We start from the raw sequence: 23,439 nt of genomic DNA, 5'->3' as shown, positions 1-23,439 counted from the left end.
GTCTCAAGGAGGGTGAAAAAGGAAGAATGTAGTCCTTCACAGGAATGGGGACAATGGCAGCATGGGGGGTGTCGACCTGGTAGTAGCCTCCACAAGACCAGGAAGTGGTAGAATACTTTTTTTTTTACTACTTTGTGAACAATGCTACAGTAAATGTTTTCATTCTCCACAAGCAGATGGAAGGCCAACCTTTTTGCTTTGGCCGAGAGCAGCTGGTTTTGGAAATGGTTGAATTGGGGGCTCCAAGCAACCTCACAACCATTACAATTCCCCCCCCCCACTCAAGGTGAGTGCCACTATCCAACACACATGCRAAAAGGAACAACTGCAAGCATTGCACAAAACACAGGTGAGGGGGTTAAATGCCAGATCTTCTGTCCGAAATGCCAGTTCGCTGTGTGTTTCCTGGCAGAGAGGGACTGCTTCAAAGACTAATCACGACATGCACAAGCTACAGTGAAAGTGAAATCTAATCATCTACACCTGGGATGTAAAACGAACACCATCGGTAAATAGTTCKGTTTATTTCTATTTTTGCACCACTTTTAGTGAAGGACGTGTGTAAACAAGTTTGTGTATGATAAGAAATGTTTATATATCTTTATGTATATCTGTTGCTTTAATATTGTTTTGTAAACAGTTCATTTGTATGTGGGACCAATACATTGGATATGCCTGGGCTAAACGTTCAGGKACTTTGAAGAGGTTGAGAAAACACTTGGATAACCCCTGAATGTCCCGACACCACCACAAGAAATGTAGTTTTATAGTTAACAATAACTTTTAGGCACATCCACTGTGCAGACATTACCACATTCGGAAACTTGAGGTTGAAAGGACACTTGAATGTACCCTGGATACTCTATAACACCAATGTTTGAGTGAGGCTGATAAAAAAAWTGTTTTTATACTGAACAAATCACATTTAGGGATTGCAAATATGTAATATCACTGGAATTTTCTAATTTACAGACATATGCCACTTTGGAGAGGTTTAGGGACACTTGGAAACGTCCCGTAACCATACCTGACACAACTTACTAAAACATCTGCCCATTTCTAGTTGTTAGGTCTATCAATTCCATTTTTCTGATATCGTTCGCATGTTGTGGAAGCCTGATCTGATGCGTTTCCAGGTCTGGGCATCATTAATTCACGTATAACTTGTCAATGAAAGATTAAAAAATATATATATATATTTTGAAAGTTAAGGTATTTTGTGTGTGCTTGGTCTTGTGTATTCTGAACTACGTAACTTCTATCTTCTTCTTATTATTATCTCCCAGATGTCTTCTTTCCAAAGATACCAAGTTTTGGCATGTCAGAATCATGTAATTACACATGAATAGCAGTTACTTTTGGGTATGTAAAACAAAAAAGAAAGTTCGACTTAATTTCAGAGATCAAATGATATCAAATATTTCAACAAAATAATGTTTCAGGATTGTTACCAAACTACAGAAACGATTTCAGAACAATCGGAGATGGTGGGTGTCGAAAATGTCTTTCTTGTGCCTTTTGTAGTGGAACGACCCCATAGAGACATTCAAGCATAGGCTTCCTTCCCTTTGCACCCTGGGATGAGCCAGTTAAACAAAAATCGCCAGCTCCTGACATTCACATTCTTRCTGAGGGAGGAGGGTGGAAACTTTTGTCCACAGTGAGAAAACCAGGTGCCAGTGTTCAGCTGCTGAAGACAGCAAGCAAACAGGCAAGGCCAGTAGTCTCCGTTATAAAAGTCTCTCACCCGTGGCAAGTCAAAGCGATTTGCCATCAAGTGCAAGCACCCACAGAGAGGAGAATAAAATGAGTGAGAGAAATAGGGTACGCCACTGAGATATTACAGTATCTTATGAAAAATATAGCCTTACCTTTTCCTGTAGGCTACACTATGCCTCTAGTTGAAAATAACGTTAAGGAAAAAGTGTCAAACTAAGACCGGCAGACGCACATCTCCGGACAGCAGCAAAAGTGTGTGAGTTTCCTGTCCCGTTTCTAGCAGTYTGCGAATCCAGACGGGTCATGTGACCAGGCAGCGAGAGGAGACGAAGCTCAGTATGGGTCATCAGCCCGTAATCCAATAACGCTATCTGACATCTACATGTGCTAAGCAGCAGCTTAGGCCAAAACTATTTAACCAACCACAGGCGAAAAACGCCATAGGGGCGGGGCCATGGTGCCATGCATTTCCACCCCATACCGTAATAGACCGCATACTGGAAAACCAATGTGTTTCCCATTACAAAGCCATAGAGGCTGATGCTCATCGTATGGCAGTTTAAGGGCCCAGAGTGCCATCATCGGCAAAACGAGGGCTTAATTACAATTGCAGAAACTTTTAACACTAGTATCCACTCCTCCAKGAGGTTATTCTGCTAATAAAGAGCTTTAAAGGGAACGCTGACAGCTTGGGCGGGTTTTGCATGGCAGGCCCCTTTATTGATGTGACTCATCCCTTCCTTGTGCTTTTAGTTGGTGGGAATAGAGAGGGGAGGGAGAGAGGGGGGGGGGGGTAAGGGAAGGGGGTGTTGTGGGGCAGATTTTCTGTTTGTGGGGGTCACCAGGGTGCCAAGAGGCTCTTGTCTGGTGATACCGGGGGGTGAGGAGGTTGAAAGGGGAGCGCAGGATGGGGTAAAAACAAGGTCTGAGGCAAATCGGTCAAACACAGACACACACACTCCTCCCCAGCCAGATCCCTTTAACCCACACAGTCCCACCGACTAACCAGCCACCCACTGTCTGCTGTTGACATAACAACCAAGCCTAGTCATGCCCCTCAACTCCATTTTGCCTTTATAACTGTAAAGTTATGTATATTTAAACTGACTGGGTTCTGTTGTATTTACTGATACAGTGAAAGCTTGTAGCTACACTGAAAAAGTGGGTTGCTTCCTTTAATTCCTCAGGAGTGCCTTTGAGAGACAATGGCTATTGTTTCGCAAATACACACTGTGGTAATGTGGTTTACACACGACACACCCAATGGGAAAGCACTGTTAAATTCTATTCCTCGATTTGTGCTCTGGTTTCTTAGTGATCCCCTTTGTCCCAGTCTTCCGGCTTTCTGTTTGCCTTAGTCAAACGTGAAGGAAATGAATTGAAAACAGACAAAAATATGTGGGCCTGTATCTGCACAGCAGCACATAGACACTGTGCTGTAGACAAGGGTACAAAGTACCACACAGAAGTACGCAATACAGTGCATTACYACACACAGACGTCCTGCTGGCCTACAGAGCATTCAGGAAGTATTCATACCCCTTGACTTATTACACTTTGTGTTACAACCTGCATTCAAAACGTATTAAATATATATTTTTACTCACCCATCTACACACAATACCCCATAATGACAAAGTGAAGACATGTTTTTAGGAATGTTTGCAAATTTATTGAAAATGAAATACAGAAATCTAATTTACAAAAAGTATTCACACCCCTGAGTCAATACTTTGTAGAAGCACCTTTGGGAGCAATTACAGCTGTGAGTCTTTCTGGGTAAGTCTCTAAGAGCATTCCAAACCTGGGACTGTGCAACATTTTCCCATTATTCTTTTCAAAATCCTTCAAGCTCTGTCAAATTAGTTGTTGATCATTGCTAGACAACCATTTTCAGGTCTTTAAGTCAAAACTGTAACTCGGCCAATCAGGACCCCTCACGGTCTTCTTGGTAACCAATTCGTGTAGATTTGGCCTTGCYTTTTAGGTTATTGTCCTGCTGAAAGGTGACATCTCCAAGTGTCTGGTGGAAAGCAGACAACCAGGTTTTCCTCTAGAATTTTGTCTGTGCTTATGGAATTATGTTATTCTGTACAAGCTTCCTTCTTTTCACTCTGTCAATTAAGTTAGTATTGTGGAGTAACTACAATATTSCTGATCCAATCCTCAGTTTTCTCCTATCATGGTGAAATCCCTGAGGGGTTTCCTCCCTCTCCGGCAACGGAGTTAGGAAGGACACCTGTATTGTTGTAGTGACTGGGTGTATTGATACACCAACCAAAGTGTAATTAATAACTTCACCATGCTCCAACGGATATTCAATGTCTGCTTTACCAATAGGGGCCCTACTTTGAGAGGCATTTGAAAACCTCCCTGGTCTTTGTGGTTGAATCTGTGTTTGAAATTCACTGCTCAACTGAGGGGCCTTACAGATCATTGTGGAGTTCAGAGATGAGGTAGTCATTCAAATCATGTTAAACAGTAGTGCAAACTATGTTACTTGTTAAACAGATTTTTAATCCTTAACTTATTTGCCATAACATAGGGGTTATTTTTCATTTGTAAACATTTCTAAAAACCTAATTCCACTTTGGCATTATGCGGTATTGGGTGTAGGCCAGTGACAAAATCTAAATTTAATACATTTTAAATTAAGGCTGTAACACAACAAAATGTGGAAAAAGTCCAGGGTTGTGAATACTTTCTGAAGGCACTGTATTATCAAAGAGGAAGGGTGGTGTGTTTTTGTGTCCATTATCAGACTGACAGATCGGGAATTCCCCGTAACCGGCGCTCAGACAAACTCATACCATGCGTGGCGTGCCCAGCTGGACTGTTCTCAAAGGGCTACTGCAGCCAGAGTAGACACACAGGAAGTCTTTATGAGAGCAATGTAGTATCTTACTAACACACGTCCGCACCCTTCATCAAATAACACCCTTTGTCCCCAAAAAAATTGCACTGGGTTACCTTGGCTTGAGTAGCCTTCAATGACTTATATAAACCCTGGATTGCTGATGCTGTGTACTGGCAAATGACAGGCTTTGAAACCACCGGTCAGCCATATTGGCACTCCCCAGAAGGAGCAGTCCTCCATAATAATGAAAGGAATTCTACAGTATTTCAATTAAAATGTTAAAGGACAAAATTACATGTATTTAACTAAATTTGTTGTAGTGGAGACAGTAACATTAGAACTTTCAAAAAAGTATACTTCAAGGAAAATGTTTTAATATATTTAAGTTCAGCTCACATAATATAATTAAAATATGCATTAAGGTGTTTAATATAATAAATGTGGCAAAAACAAATGTAGTAATGATTAATAAAATGTATTTCTATAGCTTCCAAAATATATATATATTTTTTTACAATGGTGGGGGGAGTGCCAAGATGGAGGCGTGGTGGATTCAAAACAGAGCCCCGTCAGTCATCTACTGTACATACACATCCTTGGTAGCCTTCAACACTAAAATTGACAAACGAACTGACTCCTTACTCCAGTATGTTTTAAAAGTGTCAATCTATAAAAATAAAAATTTAAATTATATACAATGCGCTTCTTTGGATCACAGTGATATTGTTGATACAAATGATATAAGCACTCCCCTGGTAGTGTTTCCCAAGAGCACCCCTTGGGGAAACTGCATTGCAGATTGGAAAAACTGACAGACTAAATTGGAAAGGTGGTTACTCTAGGATATCAAAAAAGAGACCACGTTAAAATGCTCTCTATGTGGAAACCGTCAAATTAGCTTACGTCAACGCAACAGTCTCAGGTTAGATGTAGAGGAATGTCACTTTACAGCCTCAGTCTGGCCTACTGTAGAGGACAAAGACATCTAGACAGAGGGAGAGAGAGGAAAGGAAGGAAGAAAGAGGCGGATAGTGTGGGGGGGGGGGGGGACATAGCGAGGTGGAATGATTCATCCAGCCTATCCAACTCATGGGGTCTCGGGGCATCCACCAGACACCATCTGGACTGCTGGAACTCTAACAAGGAGTCGCCGTTAGGGGGTCTTCTGTACAGGCAGAGGGGGATGGGTTAGTAAATCCCAGAGATACAGTACATCAGATTTMAACCCTTCTGGACAACGCACCAAAATCAGCTAGCCTACTTTCTACTTGATAGTCTACTTTGCAGTTGATGGGTTAGGGCCCAGAGATACAGTAAAACAAACTGAACCTTTATGGGACCAGGCCTAACAGTTGACTTTTATAAAACAAAATGCTACAAAATCAACCACAGCTCAACTACATGCTAAAGGAAGGAATTACCAGATGTGGGATTAACACAAACAAAACCAGATAGCCTACTTGCTAAATATGAACTATGTAGAAACTGGAAACATACGTAGGCTGATGCAGGAGTTTCTCCTGTAATGTGAGATTTCCTGAATGGAAATAAAAGGGTCTATCATTTGCATCGCCACCAGAGCTACCTCAGAGTTTGTGCCCRCTTATGAAAAGTTTATGATGATGATTGGCTGGAAAATGACCCAAGTATGAATGAGAGGCCAATTAGATGAAGTGGACATTCTGTCCAGTCAACTACAATGTTTTTTCAAGTGTCATGTATGGACTGCAGTACTTCAACAGAGAACAATCCAGAGACCCAAACAAGGCTTTTACTATGACTCCATATGCAGCCAGACCCTGGCACATTAGTCTTAGTGTCGCTCGTTGTATCGGAAATGCTGTCCAGATATATACACTTCAAATCATAGTTGGACTGATTGTCAACATATGCTCAATGTCACTGTCATCAATTACTGAATTCACACACTTCACATATACTAAATCACAGGACAAATTAGCTTATCTTCTTTTTGAGAGAGTGGCCGCTTTACAATGTCCACAAACTACTAGCGAGATTTACAAATATGTCTTCGAGGAGATTAGCCTCCTGGCTAACCCAAGCACCCTTCCCCTGGGAGTTCCTATTGCTCATATTGTCACATCCCCTCCACTCACTGTAAATATTTACAGAGTGAAACTGCCTGCCGAGACGGCCATTATGGTTCCCCACCCCCGTTGACTGCTGAGGAAAAAGGATGGGTCGGGGGATTTGTTTAAAAGGTCGCAGTTAGACCATTTCTTTTTTTTTTTTGCAGTCGAACAATATACAATGTATTCCTATGTAATATATCAAGGCATTTAAATTAGGTTTTGYGCTCATTTAAGCCCCTCACAATCCAGGAAATGATCTTTAAATMACCAGTTGCATATGATTACTCAAACATTCTCAAAGTGCCTACTGACAATTGAATATCCAGTGGGCACTTGTTTCTGAACTATCAAGTAATYCAGGCATAACCAGGGTTATTGATTTCGACTGTACTGTATTGAATCGACTGTTCTTGGACTGTACAGTCAAGTASAAGTGCCGTTCGGAATAAAAAATGATTCTGATCTTCCTGTGGCCATCCACAACTTTAAACTTATTGCATGTACAATATACTATGCTTTTATAACATGCAGTGCATTRGGAAAGTTCAGACCCCTTGACTTTTACATTTTGTTACATTACAGCATCATTCTAAAATGGATACAATWAATTTTTCCTTCATCAATCTACACACAATACCCCARAATGACAAAGCAAAAACAGGTCTTTAGAAAATATTTGCTAATTTATAACAGGAAATATCACTTTTTCTCCTGAGCGCTCAGGACCTCCGCCCCCCAGTCTAAGGTTTGCCTTCCAACATGACGACGACCATAAGCACACAGCCAAGACATAGCAGGGGGGGGGGGCTTCGGGACAAGTCTCAATGTCCTTGAGTGGCCCAGCCAAAGCATGGACTTGAACCCCATCAAACATCTCTAGAGACCTGAAAATAGCTGTGCAGCGACACTCCCCATTCAACCTGACAGAGCTTGAGAGGATCTGCAGAGAATAATGGGAGAAATTGCACACTCCCACTCAAGTCTAGAGAGTGTGCAATTTGCATTCTGACTGCAGGAATGTCCACCAGAGCTGTTGCCAGAGAATTTAATGTTAATWTCTCTACCACAAGCCACCGCCAACGCTGTTTCAGAGTATTTAGCAATARGTCCAACGGGCCTCATAACCGCAGACCACGTGTAACCACTCCAGGACCTCCACATTCGGCTTCTTCACCTGCGGGATCGTGACCAAGCTTGTACCATCATACCCAAGAAGAGTCGAGGCTGTAATCGCTGCCAAAGGTGCTTCAAAGTACTGAGTAAAGGGTCTGAATCCTTATGTAAATGTGATCTGTTTTTTTATTTAATACATTTGCAAACATTTCTGAAAACCTTTTTTTACTTTGTCATTATGGGGTATTGTGTGTAGATTGATGAGGTGGGGAAAACAATTTAATCCATTTTAGAATAAGGCTGTATTGTAACAAAATGTGGAAAATGTCAACAGGTCTGAATACTTTCTGAATGCATTGAACAAAAATATAAACGAAACATGTAAAGTGTTAGTCCATGTTTCATGAGCTGAAATAAAAGATCCCAGAATTGTTTCATATGCACAAAATCTTATGTCTCAAATGTTGTCCACCAATTTGATTACATCCCTGTTAGTGAACATTTTGCCTTGGCCAATATAATCCATCCACCTGACAGGTGTGGCATATCAAGAAGCTGATTAAACAGCATGATCATTACACAGGTGCACCTTGAGCTGGTGACAAAAGGCCACTAAAATGTGCAGTTGTCACAACACAACGCCACAGATGTCTCAAGTCTAGGGAGTGTGCAATTTGCATTCTGACTGCAGGAATGTCCACCAAAGCTGTTGCCAGAGAATTGAATGTTAATTTCTCTACCACAAGCCACCTCCAACACTGTTTCAGAGTATTTGGCAATACGTCCAACGYGCCTCATAACCACAGACCACGTGTAACCACTSCAGGACCTCCACATTCGGCTTCTTCACCTGCGGGATCGTGACCCAGACAGTTGATGATACTGAGTAGTATATTGGTCGGTAATAAAGCCTGATTGACTGGGCCTGGCTCCTCAGTGGGTGGGCCTAGGTCACAAGTAGATGGGGCCTACATCCTCCCAGGCACACTCACGGCTACGCCCATGCACAGTTATGTGAAATCCATAGATTAGGGCCTAATGAATTTATTACAATTAACTGTTCCTTACATGAACTTTAACTCAGTAAAATCTTTGAAATTGTTGCATGTTGCACTTATATTTTTGTTCAGTATAGTTACTAGCTATTCATCCTTGACATCATACTTGAATTAATGTAGGTACACTAATGGCCCTTCAGCCTGATGGCAATGGATCAAAGCCAGCCAATGTTTATGTCAGGTGTCATTAGGGTTGCACATTTTGGGGAATAGTCAGAGGTGAAAATGTTGTGGAAATATATTTGAATTAATGGYAATACACACAAATTAATATTAATACCATTTAAAATGTAGATGTTTTTTTGCATTGGATATATTTACCATATCATATGGAGACAGAACAATTTAGTTACAAATTGAACTTGAATAAAATGAGTTGACTTCACATGGGATGATTCCACTGAACACCAAAAGAAAGGGAATATTGAATGATCCCCAAGGATCCATCGCATCTCCCAAAAACGTTTAACATACTAATATCTGTAAAATGATAGTCTAGGAAGTAAAGCTTTGGTCGTCTTCCTCTCAGGCTTCCATGTCTTCTCCCTGGACCTCGTCAATGTCCACCTCTTGAACATCAGACTCTGAGGCCTCATCTTCACTGTCATTTCTGCAAGCAGAGTCTGAACATCAGACAGGATGGCATTGTCTCCCTCAATCCGTGCAATGGRTACTGCTATAGGTTTCAGGAATTTCAGGCTGCTTACCACTCTCACCCAAAATACATCCAGGAGGATCCTCTTGATGGGGCTGTCCATATCGGCAGACTGTAATATTGCCATTTCTTGGAGAGACTCCTTCCCCTCCAGGAGACTGTCAAACATGATGACAACACCACCCCAACGGGTGTTGCTGGGTAGCTTCAATGTGGTGCTCTTATTCTTCTCACTTTACTTGGTGAGGAAGATTGCTGCTATAACATGATGACCCTTCACATACCTAACCATTTCCTTGGCCCTCTTGTAAAGTGTATCCATTGTTTTCAGTGCCATGATGTCCTTGAGGAGRAGATTCAATGCATGAGCAGCACAGCCAATGGGTGAGATGTGAGGGTAGGACTCCTCCATGTTAGACCAAGCAGCCTTCATGTTTGCAGCATTGTCTGTCACKAGTGAAAAWACCTTCTGTGGTCCAAGGTCATTGATGACTGCCTTCAGCTCATCTGCAATGTAGAGACCGGTGTGTCTGTTGTCCCTTGTGTCTGTGCTCTTGTAGAATACTGGTTGAGATGTGGAGATGTAGTTAATTATTCCTTCCCCACTAACATTCGACCACCCATCAGAGATGATTGCAATACAGTCTGCTTGTAGAACAAGCATGTCTGGTTGGAGGGGTGTATGCTGGGCGAAGAACATTCTGAAATCTCTTCCAATGCACATTGCCTGTGAGCATCAGAGGTTAACCAGTTGCATACACAGCTCGAGCAAGACATTCATCAGCATTTCTCTGACTACAATCCTCAATTGAGTCCATGAGCTGTTGCTATCGATAACAGGCTGACTACACTGCTCGCGTCACGTGCATTGCAAAATAATTTTATTGCGCGCACCAACGAGCGTCTGCATTGCCAAGCGTTAAAATAGAAGTCAGTTCTATTGACGCAGATCGCGCTGCAAGTCCTGCCTCTCCCATCTCCTCATAGCTTTTATAGAAGCAGATACCCACATGCCATCTCCTCATTGGTTATGTGACTGAAAGACGAGGTCAGTGGCAGTAATGCACCTAATTTATGAAAGTTGCCAATCACAATATAAAGTCCAGAGAAGAAAAAGCCTGTAAGGAGAAGAGATGACTAGAAACGATTCGGTTGACCATTTCATGTGTGGATTAATTGGTGAGTAGAGGACCTTGTGCATTTCAGGTAAAATAACAACTCAATGTTTATATCCCTAGACAAATTAGCTAGCAACAGCAAGCTAGCTAAATAGGACAAATTAGCTAGCAAGTGCAAGCTACCTAGCTAAATTGACATAKATMTTTWATMCTTTTCGACCTGTCCCCAAATTAATATAATTGGTTTAGWGTTTGTTTTGATATTTTAACCTGCGTGTCGTGATCGCGTTTGGTGTGGGGAGACMAAATACATTTATGCACGATGGCGCACGCGCGCAGCCGGTTTGGGTTCCGTGTAAGGTGTCTGATTCATCATTTTCACCTCGAATAGAAGTAGAGGGACTTTTGTCAGAGGTTGCTTGTTGTGAGCGCTGAGGGAACTTTATGCACTTGGCCAGATGATTCTGCATCTTTGTTGCATTCTTCACATACATCAGATAGTGGCATTTTCCTGTAAAAGATWAACTTTTTTACAATTTTAAGTTTAATTCCACATACAGATAAATAGTTAAGCAGTTAGATTAAACAACTCCTTCATAAGATAAATGTTTTAAAATGAAACATGTATGGAAACAGGTGAATTAACACTCATTTAGCAGGCTCAAGCAAGCTAAAACCCACATGGTAGCAAAAACTAACTAGCAGAAAAAAAATTCTGCTAAAAAAGTTGTAAATGATTTAAAACACACTTTGCTGTAGACAACTATTTACTAGTTGATGAAAAAAATCATGCATGCCATATAAAATATTCACCCCACCCAATATTGTAATCAAAACTTACCAGAAAGCATGTAGTCCTTGTCTCAGACAGTGTAGTAATGTGGGTTCAATAGCATCTCATTAGTGTGCAAGATCTTCAGAATCAGCTGTACATGTGATGGAAGAGTGCACTGCACATGTGAAGGAAGAATTCACTGTGCATACAGAGGGTTGCAATTCCATTGAATTGGGGATCATTTAATCAAAATATGCCACAAGACCTAGAATTGCCTTGTGTATGCCACAAAAAAGGTCCACTTATAAGCTAACTTTTATGAATTTAAGCAAAATTCCCCAAATTCCAGGGCTTAACTTCCCATGTAAATGTTCCGACCCTTTGCAACCTTGTGTCATACAATGTGAATGAAGGATATTAGTGGATGAGGTTAGACAGGTTTAATCTCCCAAAGGAGAGGTGTTAACTTCATCTAGTGTCCTCACAGAAACCATTTTTTTTTTTTTTACATTGTCTGTCAGGGACCGGAATGTTAGCAGTGTCAATAGCAATATGGCTTGAGCAACAAGTCAACCCCATTGCAAAGTGAGGGCTGTCAACATCAAACAAATTCAATACCCCCTTATCTAAGCGGAGCACTTCAGGTSTGCCAAACCAAGCTTTATCCAACATAGGGCTCTCCAGCCACCCTCATKCTCTCTATTCCCCCCTTTGTTGAGTGACAGATACCTGCGTACGCAACCCAACCTCACCCAGGACCACAGTCACACGTTCAGCTGAGTGATGACACTTACCACTTAACTGCCAAACAATGCAGTCAATGTCACCTTGTTTGGAGTCTCCATGCCATTTATATGGTCAAAATAAAAGGATGGGTAAAACAGAGAAACAAAGTCTGAGAAAACGAGTGCTGCTCCCTGCTTGGGAAATGTTTCCGCTGTTTGAGCTGGAATGTTCTCTCTGGGGCAGCATGTCTTTATGAAATCGTGGCCTTGTATGCGCATGTACTAGGTCTTTTTTTAAAAACCCAAACACAATGTGGTATATCAAGACACCCATCAACATTCTTCTCCCCTTCTTGCTTAACTCCAGCCGATGGTTGGGTATGATATGGCCGGAAGGCCTGTTGTGACATAACTAGTACTGTCAGAGATGTGTCTACTTTAKCCATGATAGAAATGAGTCTGCCTCAAATACCATTACATCCACAGTGTAGCTACAAAACGACCAACAGTCAGAGTAAAAATAAGAATTGTAATAGCAGTGTGATAAAGGCAGTTTAGTAATAGAACAATTTGCAGATAATGTGCACCACGTCATTGCTCCCCCTCTCGCTCGTCTGTGTGTGATTCTTACTAGCGGTCACTCAAACGGCGAGGGGCTGAATCTCATCGGCTAGAACTCAAATGTCTAGGGGGCTGGCCTATGTGGGGAGATGTAGGTAAAATGCCACAGCACAGCTTCCATAAAACAGTTGCTTTCAAACTTGGGATTTTGTGGCTAATTGAGATGAGAGTAATTCAGCATGTATGAACTACACACAGGGACATCCAGCCCAAAGCGATGCATACCTTTAACTACAGCATCATGATGACATAACACACAAGTGCTTGACAGCAATTTACTGCACAAAACCAGCCTAACTCCTGCACACACATTGTGCACAGTACTCTCTCTCACACACACACACACACACACTACACTTACTTGTACCTTGTTTCACACAGTTTGCATGGAGCTGCTATATGGACAGATAATGCCTTGATTCCAAAATAATATTTTGCCAACTAAGCTCATGCCTCATTCCATTTGGAACTCAAACTTTCACTCCTATGGCAAAATGGCTGCCTTAAGTTACATCTTACTACTACAGTATGAAACAACTAGGCCTACAGCACATTCTTGTTCCGTTTTATCTTTAGCTTCTTTAACTTTGATTTCACAGGTGTGTTTAAGAACACTTCCCSTGCTTGCTCGTTCGCAGTCATTGTTTGCAGAGATTTTGTCTCTGCCTTGCTTTGAGGAGAACCCAGGCTCTCCAAGACTCCCAAGTATACGCTCTGTCAACCAAAACACTTAGGGTAGTTTTCTGGGCACACCGCCAAGGCCAATACAGTGGGTGGAACAAGAATAGAGGTAGCTTTTATGACGTCGAGCTCATTCAGTGTATGGGCTCCATTCAACAGTGCGGTGCGTGAATGACATTCACATTCAATGGAGCACTGGTCTAGCAGCTGTTAAGAAGAGTTGGCACTTGACAGTATTGATACAAAAGCAGAATACATGGAATAGTGGCGTGAGAAGTTTTAAGACCAATTGGCCACATACTAATGATGTGTTATTCAGTTGATTGCAGTTGCAGATACTTTCACAATATTGTGAAATATGACTTACTCAATGCATTGAGTATCTGATAGATTGACTGTTCTGGGTGTAGAAAACACTGAACTGTTCTGGGTGTAGAAAACACTGAACTGTTCTGGGTGTAGAAAATACTGAACTAGATCTACATCTCCACAGTAGGCTACCTGATATAGTCTTACTAGCATGGGAACTAAACAAAGAAGGAAGCCACAAGGACTCACAAATCTCCAGACTATGTAAATATGTTACAACATTAAGCACAGGCGAAATTGCCAAGGGGGATGGGGGGGGGGCATGTTAGCATATGAACACTTCAAAAGCAAAAGGGCAGAATGTTTAGAATTGCATGAAATGAGTTTTAAAACATGACACAAGTGTCAGTCTTTATCCATGGTATATGTAGGGACTGGGCATACAGTAGGGAAACTCTAACTATAATATAACTCAGTCTTCATCTTTTGTGTGTTCTTGTTCTAAATATGCATGTGTGCATCATTATAATACAACTCAGCTTTCATCTTCTGTGTCTTCGTAATATTTGCCTTGAAATACCTCCATTAGTGATCYTGGCGACTTATCCTTCCACTTATACTGTGTTTTCAAAATATCCCTCCATATAACCCTCAAGAAAAGGCATAAGTCATGTCAAACTGGATGTGTCACCGCAACCTTAAAGGTCCTYAATGAAGTCACGATTGCCCTTGATTGTAAGCAATGTTGTGCTGCTATTTTTATTGACTTGGCCAAAGCTTTTGACACGGTAGACCAGGTATTCCAAAACTGGGGAAGTGGTACGCAAATAAAATTGTGAAGGACATTTTATTTTATTAATTCACATTTTCAAACAGTAGATTTATAATTTCCAACGTGGCTATACATTTGGGTGAGTTTTTTTTTGGGGGGGGGCGCTGAGTAGCCTTGGTTTAATTGTATTTTTGGCGGTGAAACATCTAGTGTCCGGCGAAAAAACAACACAATGTCAAATACAGGTAGCCTAGTCAAATAATTAACATCCAATCACATTAACCATTAATCTCTCGTGGGAAACCTTCACCCTTGCGCAGACATTAAGAAACGAAACATGACCATTTGAAAAATAAGTCACGGGAGTTTGAGCCAGAATAAAGATGACTGTCGAGTAGTAAGACATGTATAAAAGCAACAGATAACATTAATAAGAAGGGGCTAGAAACATCTTATATAGTGAGCTACCAAGTAGCTAGTACAGGCAAGTCCCATACTATTGTGGAGGCCTTCATTCTTCCTGCTGCCGTGGATATGGCTGGGACAATGCTGCGGGAGAAGGCCAAAAACTATACAGACAATGACTTCATCAAACAACACTGTTTCACAACGCATCAGTGACACGGCAGGAGATGTTTTGAAACAATTACTGCTTTGCATACAAGCCAGTGAATTATATGCATTACAGCTGGATGAGTCAACAGACGTGGCGGGCCTGGCACAGCTCCTGGTATATTCCCGTTACATTTATGGGGGGGGTCAAGGAAGACATCCTCTTCTGCAAACCAGGACAACATGAGAGGATATTTTTAAAGTACTGGACCGCTTTGTGACATCAAATGGACTTTGATGGTCAAGTTGAGTTGGTATCTGTACTGATGGCGCAAAAGCCATGACAGGGAGACATAGTGGAGTGGTAATGCGCGTGCAAGCAGTTGCTCCCGACGTCACTTGGGTACACTGCAGCATCCACCGAGAGGCTCTTGCTGCCAAGGGAATGCCTGACAGCTTGAAAGATGTTTTGGACACTACAGCGAAAATTGGTTAAAGCAAGGCCCCTGAACTCTCGTGTATTTTCTGCATTATGCAATACAGGCAGCGACCATGTAACGCTTTAAAAACATACAGAAGTGTGCTGGTTAACAAGGGGCAAAGTATTGACACGTTTCTTTAAATTGAAAGACGAGCTTAAAGTTTTTACTGACCATAATTTTCATTTGTCTGACTACTTGCATGATGACGAGTTCCTCACACAATGTTTTTTCTCACCCGAATGATCTGAATCTAGGATTACAGGGACTCTKCGCAACTATATTCAATGTCAGGGACAAAATTGAGGCTATGATTAAGAAATTGTAGCTCTTCTCTGTCTGCATTAACAAGGACAACACACAGGTCTTTCCATTATTGTATGATTTTTTGTGTGCAAATAAATTCAAGCTTATGGACAATGTCAAATGTGATATAGCGAASCACCTGGGTGAGCTGGGTGCTCAATTACCCAGGTATTTTCCCGAAACTGACGACACTGTTTGTACCATGTTTTGTGCTTGTACCATGTTGTTGTCATGTTGTGTTTTCATGTGTTGCTGCCATGCTGTTGTTGTCTTAGTTCTCTCCTCATGATGTGTGTTTTGTCCTATATTTTTAATCCTAGCCCCCATCCTCACAGTAGGCCTTTTGCCTTCTGGTAGGCCGTCATTGTAAATAAGAATTTGTTCTTAYCTGACTTGCCTAGTTAAGTAAAGGTTAATTAAATGTTTTTTTCTAAACTGTAGAATTGTAGGAAATTCATTATAAAATGTTACTACAAAAAAAATAGGGGGAGGAGCCCTGGACCCATTACTGTTCATCCCTCGCACCATCTACACCACAATTTTGCCCTTAACATCAATCTGAGTGAGCAGTTGATCTTTGAGCGTAACACAAAKTACACACACCCACCTATATATACAGATCAGCTAAGTAGGCTACAGCACTAGGCCTACCTCCCTGAAAAATCTATGCAGACAACTTGTCTTTCAGGCAATTGAATGACATCTTTCAATATCACAGAACAGTTACTAGAACATAACTGGCAACATTAAGAAACACTAAATTACCGTGCAGTATTTGTAGTCATGTAATTTGGTGACGTGTTTGATTGGAAAATGGCAAATGTAATTATAGAAAAATGGTTTACAATGAAGGAAAATGACTAACTCAATGAATGTACGGCGTGAAATGTGTATATATTCATTCACGAAACCCGCGTGTAACTTCAAAACAGATCAATTGCTACATAATATCTAGCCTACATACCTGTTTTTCAATTGGAGAACAGCCAACGGAAGGATTGGCTATCGTCAACAAACCACATTCCCCTTCTGCAGCAGTTTGTTGAACGAGTTACCAGACGGCCAGGTGGGTTGTCTTTCGAATTTAATTCACGAAAGGAAGCTCGCAAGCTTGCGAAGCAAAATTTCAGGATTTAAACTTTCAAGTCCACTGAAACTGTAGCTAGAGCGAATGAAAATGCAATGCAAATGCCGTTTTGTCCAACAGCGGGAGGCAACAGGCTTCAACTGTTYTTAACTAAATCCTACGACGATATCCTACATATAGGATAGTGGCTTTCCCACAGTAACTTGCAAGTGTTGATGAGAAACTCCAAATACACAACCACATCGGGTGCTAAAAGCCTACCCAGTGCCCTACGATTTTGAAGTGCTGTGTGTATTTTACTTTCCAATAGCTTCAAAACTTGAAAGCCCGCCCACTCCTGCTGTTCGCGTATAAGCCACTACATCTTCTACTTCTTCTTCTATGGCATATTGGCGATCGCACAATTCTATGTGCATCCTGCCACCTACTGTGCGGGGTGGAAACAGGATTCCCCAAAATTGAATAAAATACACAAAAAAACCTACCAAAGGAATAAATAAATAAACGAACCTGGGAGGGAACCTCCACTACCATATATTCACTAGCATCACTTGTTTTCTCAATTATTTTAATCGCCTCCGCATAAGAGATTCAATTGATCGCTCTAAATTTCGCCACCTCAATGTSCTTCACCCTGACAGGGCACTCCAGGAACTCAGGATCATGATTCCCACCACAATTGCAATACTGGCGTCCTTCTACACACCGTTCTTCAATATACTCTGTCCGTCTGCACACACTTGAAACTTGGCTAAATCCTTTACAATTCTTAAACTGCAATGGTTTGGGGACGAACGCTCTTACAGCGTATCTTACATAACCAAGCTTTACATGCGTAGGTATTTGCTCTTTGTCAAAAAACAACAGGACTGACAGACGTTCTTATTTTTCTCCACTCACCCAACAGGTCAGACGCATGGCACTAACTACACCAGGAATTTTCTTCAGGTATTCAACCTGAACATCCGTCGTCACTCCTGAGATGACTCCTTTGGCGGGTGCTCTACTCCCAAGTTCAAAACACAAAACTTCTGTTGTTTGGATTCTTTTGAGGCTCATTGCAATCTTCCTTTGTTCTTCAGAAATACAATGAATCCGAATAAGACCACTCCTGGTCACTCTGAGAGACTCCACTTTTCCCAGTGCATACTTCACCATTTTCAACACCTCAAACGGGTTTCCCACATATGCATCCTTACTCAACAAACGCATCCCAACAATAASAGATTCATTATCATTCATACACGCATCCTCCACTCCAATTTTAGACAATTTCCTTTTTGTTCCAGTTTTCGCTACTACTGTTGTCCATTCAGAACATTCGTCTTCACCAACTTTGCTCGACGCGCTGCTTGATTCGAACTCAGCATCCACTTCTGCCATAGAACTTCTCTATGATGCAACTTCAAGTTGAATCAGTTGAAAGAGGCCAATCAAGTCAGAATATTGCGTCAAAGAGTGCTTGCTAGCCTATCAAGTATGCTTATGTGATTTTGTGTAACATGATGCACCAGTCCTGTCTTTTTTCAAGCTTTATACTCTCTCCCTCTCCTCAAACACACGTACACACACACACACGTACACACACACACACACACACACACACACACACACACACACACACACACACAGGCAGACATACCAACAGTATGCAATAGATTGAGTTTTATAGAAGCCATAAAACATACCACTAGTATGTATGCATACCATTTCATTCAAACAGCACCTTCTGCTGTTATTTGTATGATAGTACAAAACAGATACTGTGTGGGTGTCATGTGTTGGCTGATAAATGTACTAAAATGGAAATAAAATTGAAATCTTGACTTTCAAATGGTACCACAAAGATGGTGGGAAGTTCACACATCAAAGAATGTTGTCTTGAATGGGAATATCTGTTGTTTTAAATTATACTGTCAATCCGCCTTAGGAAACCTATTGAAATCATAGAAATAGCCTATGATAATAGAATAGACATGACCATTTAAATTGACATTGGATGGTGGGTGGGCGGGTGGCCATCTTAGAGGTAGTAATTAGAAGTAAAAAATTTGATAACATTTTAATTTCAATGGTGTACCAGCTAAATTGCCGTGTTCTGAAGGGATATGTCCATTCTATTAATCCTATTTCTATGATTGAAATMACATCCACCCTGTATTCAAGAGCATGTTGTGTCTCTAACGATTGCAGGCACAACACAAAAACATCAGATTATGTAAAGTAGGGTCTAAACTACAACATATGCAAATARAAAACATATCTGAGTTTACAGTTTTTAGATACAGTGGCAAGAAAAAGTATGTGAACCCTTTGGAATTACCTGGATTTCTGCATAAATTGGTCATCAAATTTGATATGATCTTCATCTAAGTCACAACAATAGACAAACATAGTGTGCTTAAACTAATAACACACAAATTATTGTATTTTTSTTGTCTATAATGAATACATCATTTAAACATTCACAGTGTAGGTTGGAAAAGTATGTGAACCCCAAGGAAAATGACTTCTCCAAACGCTAATTGGAGTTCAGAGTCAGCTAACCTGGAGTAGCCACCAAAAAAAGAAATTTCAGTCAAGACCTCAGAAAAAAAATTGTAGACCTCCACAAGTCTGGTTCATCAATGAGACGAGATTGGAGATGTTGGTTAGAGCTGCCTTGCCCTAAAAAACACTCACAAAATGTGAGTTTTCTATTCACAAGAAGCATTGCCTGATGTGAACCATGCCTCGAACGAAAGAGATCTCAGAAGATTAAGAATTGTTGACTTGCATAAAGCTGGAAAGGGTTACAAAAGTATCTCTAAATGCCTTGATGTTCATCAGTCCACAGTAAGTCTATAAATGGAGAAAGTRCAGCACATCCTGCAAAGATTCCTACAAGAACACAGTGCAGAATGCTCAATGAGGTTAAGAAGAATCCTAAAGTGTCATCTAAAGACTTACAGAAATCTCTGGAACATGCTATCTTCTCTGTTGAAAAGTCTACGATATACGTAAAATACTAAACTAAGTATGYTGTTCATGGAAGGACACCACAGAAGCAGCCACTGCTGTCCAAAAAATTGCTGCACGTCTGAAGTTTGCAAAAGTGCACCTGGATGTTCCACAGCGCTACTGGCAAAGTATTCTGTGGACAGATGAAACTACAGTTGAGTTGTTTGGAGAAAAAGGCACAGCACACTAACATCAAAACCCCGTCCCAACTGTAAAGTATGGTGGAGGGAGCATCATGGTTTGGGGCTGCTTTGCTGCCTCAGGGCCTGAACAGCTTGCTATCATCAACAGAAAAATGAATTCCCAAGTTTATCAAGACATTTTGCATTTTGCTATGTGTCCTCCAATTGAAGCTCAACAGAAGTTGGGTGATGCAACAGGACAACGACCCAAAACACAGAAGTAAATCAACAACAGAATGGCTTCAACAGAAGAAAATACGCCTTCTGGAGTGGCCCAGTCAGAGTCCTGACCTCAACCCGATTGAGATGCTGTGGCATGACCTCAAGAGAGCAGTTCACACCAGACATCCCAAAAATTATCCTGAACTGAAACAGTTTTATAAAGAAAAATGGTCCAAAATTCCTCCTGACCGTTGTGCAGGTCTGATCCGCAACTACAGAAAACGTTTGGTTGAGGTTATTACTGCCAAAGGAGGGTCAACCAGTTATTAAATACAAGGGTTCACATACTTTTTCCACCCTGCACTGTGAATGTTTACGCAGTGTGTTCAATAAAGACATAAAAACGTATAATTGTTTGTGTGTTATCAGTTTAAAATAGACTGTTTGTCTAATGTTGTCAGGGGTGGAACCAGAGGGGTGCCTYGGGTTGCACTGGACATCCCTGATATCTGATTGGCCACTCCGGGTGCCACGCCAAAATTAAATTCGCTACTGGCAGTTTGATGCTGATTGACATCTCATTTCACCTCTTGTTGAAATAAGCATTTATTTTGACATTCGGCAGCACATTTATCAAAATTGAGGACGAGGACGGGAGAACATTAACGTTGGTTGAGAGATACAGAAGAATAAGAATAAGAAGAACATGCAGAAGAAAAAMATAGAATATTTTCACAGCTCCACAAGCTCTTTTCGCGATTGGCGAAAGCATCATATTTGAAGTAAGTTTTAAGGTTTAGCATCGGTTTAGGTTTCCTGAACAACTTTTACGAAAGTTGAGTCGCTGTGTAAGTTAACGTTAGACCTTTGGCTCCGTTAACAGACAGTTAATCAGATAAGAGAGATTGGTTCCCAATTTATGTTTACCTCTGCGCTAGTAATACACGCATATAATGTGCAGTGTCGTAAGTTACAGTATACGAATGTTTAGCTAATGTGGGCTAACTTGTAGGCTACAGCTGTCAGTATTCAGCAATTTGAAATCCATTAACGTTAACTCAGTTAGATTTTCGTACTTGAACTCAAAACGAACAATTGTTATAATCAATCTGTTAATGTTACTCAAAATATTACCACAATTTGCAGATAGCATGTTTGCTATCGTAAAGGTGTAAGAAATTATAGCTAGCTAAGTTACTTACTGCTGAGTAGGGCTAGCCATCATCTAACGAGTAACTTAGGCTGGTAGTTGATTTTAAGGTACAGTTATGATAATGGGGATTTGTAGTTAAGATTGAGATTGGACTAAAATGTAGGTAATTGGATCCTTAGATGTAACCATGTCCTGTCTTATTTTTGCATAGGGTCAATTAAACATGAAAAGAAAGGGAGGGATATCAGACTTATTTTTTAAAGAACCACAAACAGGCAGATCAGGTGCAAACAGACCCCATCCCTTGCATCACCACTGGACCCCAGAGCAGCTCCCTACCTGAGGCTACTCAGAGTCAGTGTGGTCAGACTTCACAAGGACCAAGTCTACCACCACCAGGTCAGAGCATCTACCAGTTAAGAATTTACGTTTAGCTTCAGCTTGTAATAGATTATTTTGTCAGATTAAGCATCACTTTAAAATGTTGGTTGTTGATTCATGTGTGTTCTTGTTTTGATGGCTGTGGCATTTTTATTGTGATTATGCACTAATGGTTCTTGTGTTATTTTAATGTAATAGATGTATCAAGGGATGACACAGAGACCTCTGGCTTTGAGCAAGACAGTGAGCCAGAGCTGCCAGGAGATGTCATCGAGCCCCTCCCAAATGCATCAAGCACCCAAAAGGACATGTGTAGAGATATGACACATTATTTAACGTGTATTTAAGACATTTCAAGATCCAGAGAAGAGGGTCCTGTACAGCCGMGTTTGAAAAKATTTCCCAGGACTTTCAACAGCTCCTGGTAGGAGGATAATTCATGGCTTGAATATTCTGTAAATCAAGATTCAACTTATTGTTTCACCTGTAGYCATTTTTCTCTGTCCAATACACCTGAATCTACCTTCACATCACAGTCAGGTTTTTGTAACTGGAAAAAAGTGCTGTTTAAAGATTCTGGYTTTAAGCTCCATTCGAAGGCAGAGKATCATATCAATGCTATGTATGCTTGGAATCASCAWAAAAGGGCTATTGACAGCAACTCATCAATGTTAGATGTCATAAATGAGGACCGGAAAAAGAAAGTGGAGGAAAACTGTACTTACATTAAAACAATTGCAGGTGTGCTCCTATTAAATGCCACGCAAAATATAGAGCAGAGAGGTCATCGAGAGTCTGATGACTCTCACAACAAGGGTAATATTTTGACAATCTTAGAAGAAATAGCAAAGCATGACCCCTCATCGAGAAAAGGATGCATGCATGTGGCAATGCTAAGTACACAAGCCACCAAATCCAGAACAATGTTCTTGAGGGCTTAGCTGAGATGGTACAAAGGGAAATCATAAGAGAAGTAAAAGAAAGAAAGAAAAAAAAGGTTTTAGTGTAATTGCAGATGAAACCAAAGATTTAAAGAAAAAATAACAAATGTCTTTAGTTGTGAGCTACTGCCGTAATCTGAGGGACAGGCTTCCAGCAGTTCTGGGAGTGCTACAGGATATCACACTTAAAAATAGTGGTGATAGATCAGTGGAGGCAAGGGGCCTTCTTTCTCGGATAGATTTACATTTCATAYGACTTTTGGTTATCTTTTGTAAAGTGCTTGGTGATGCCAAATGTCTTTCTGACATSCTCCAATCYAGCTCTCTRGACCTAGCAAGGGCTGTGGATCTAGTAGGTGCCCTTCCAGACACATCACATGACTACAGAAGTGAGGGTTACTTTGGAGAACTATGGAAGGAGGTTGAAGAGATTGCAGAGCACTGCAAAATAAGTGTACAAACAGTGTGTAAAAGACAGCCTAAAACGAGCTTKAGATTTCACGACTCATTGATAATGAGCACTATAGGACATAAAAATAGTGACCAAAGTGATGGTGAGTTTCCAAAGAGATATCTTTTATCAGGTGCTTGACAGTCTCACAGCTGAGCTGCAGAGGCYTTTTTTCWAAGAAGAATTGCGWGATAATGGGGGTCCAGTCTCTCAACCCAAAGAGTACAACATTCTTGAATGGGGAGCCTC

General features: G+C 41.0%; 1 protein-coding gene across 1 annotated transcript in view; it reads right to left on the bottom strand.

The window, feature by feature from the left end:
* The window catches only part of svild (supervillin d), a 104,011-nt gene extending 86,775 nt beyond the window's left edge, over nt 1-17,236 (bottom strand). The window contains 1 exon segment of the mRNA XM_024006934.1: nt 16,798-17,236. The gene's annotated coding sequence lies outside the window, so the exon portion shown is untranslated.
* Between the last annotated feature and the right edge of the window lie 6,203 nt (nt 17,237-23,439).

This window comes from Salvelinus sp. IW2-2015, linkage group LG18 (assembly GCF_002910315.2).
Source record: "Salvelinus sp. IW2-2015 linkage group LG18, ASM291031v2, whole genome shotgun sequence".
In the NCBI taxonomy this organism is placed as follows: Eukaryota; Metazoa; Chordata; class Actinopteri; order Salmoniformes; family Salmonidae; genus Salvelinus; species Salvelinus sp. IW2-2015.
Note: the sequence above shows the minus strand (reverse complement) of the source record. Positions and strands in the feature narration are given on the sequence as shown.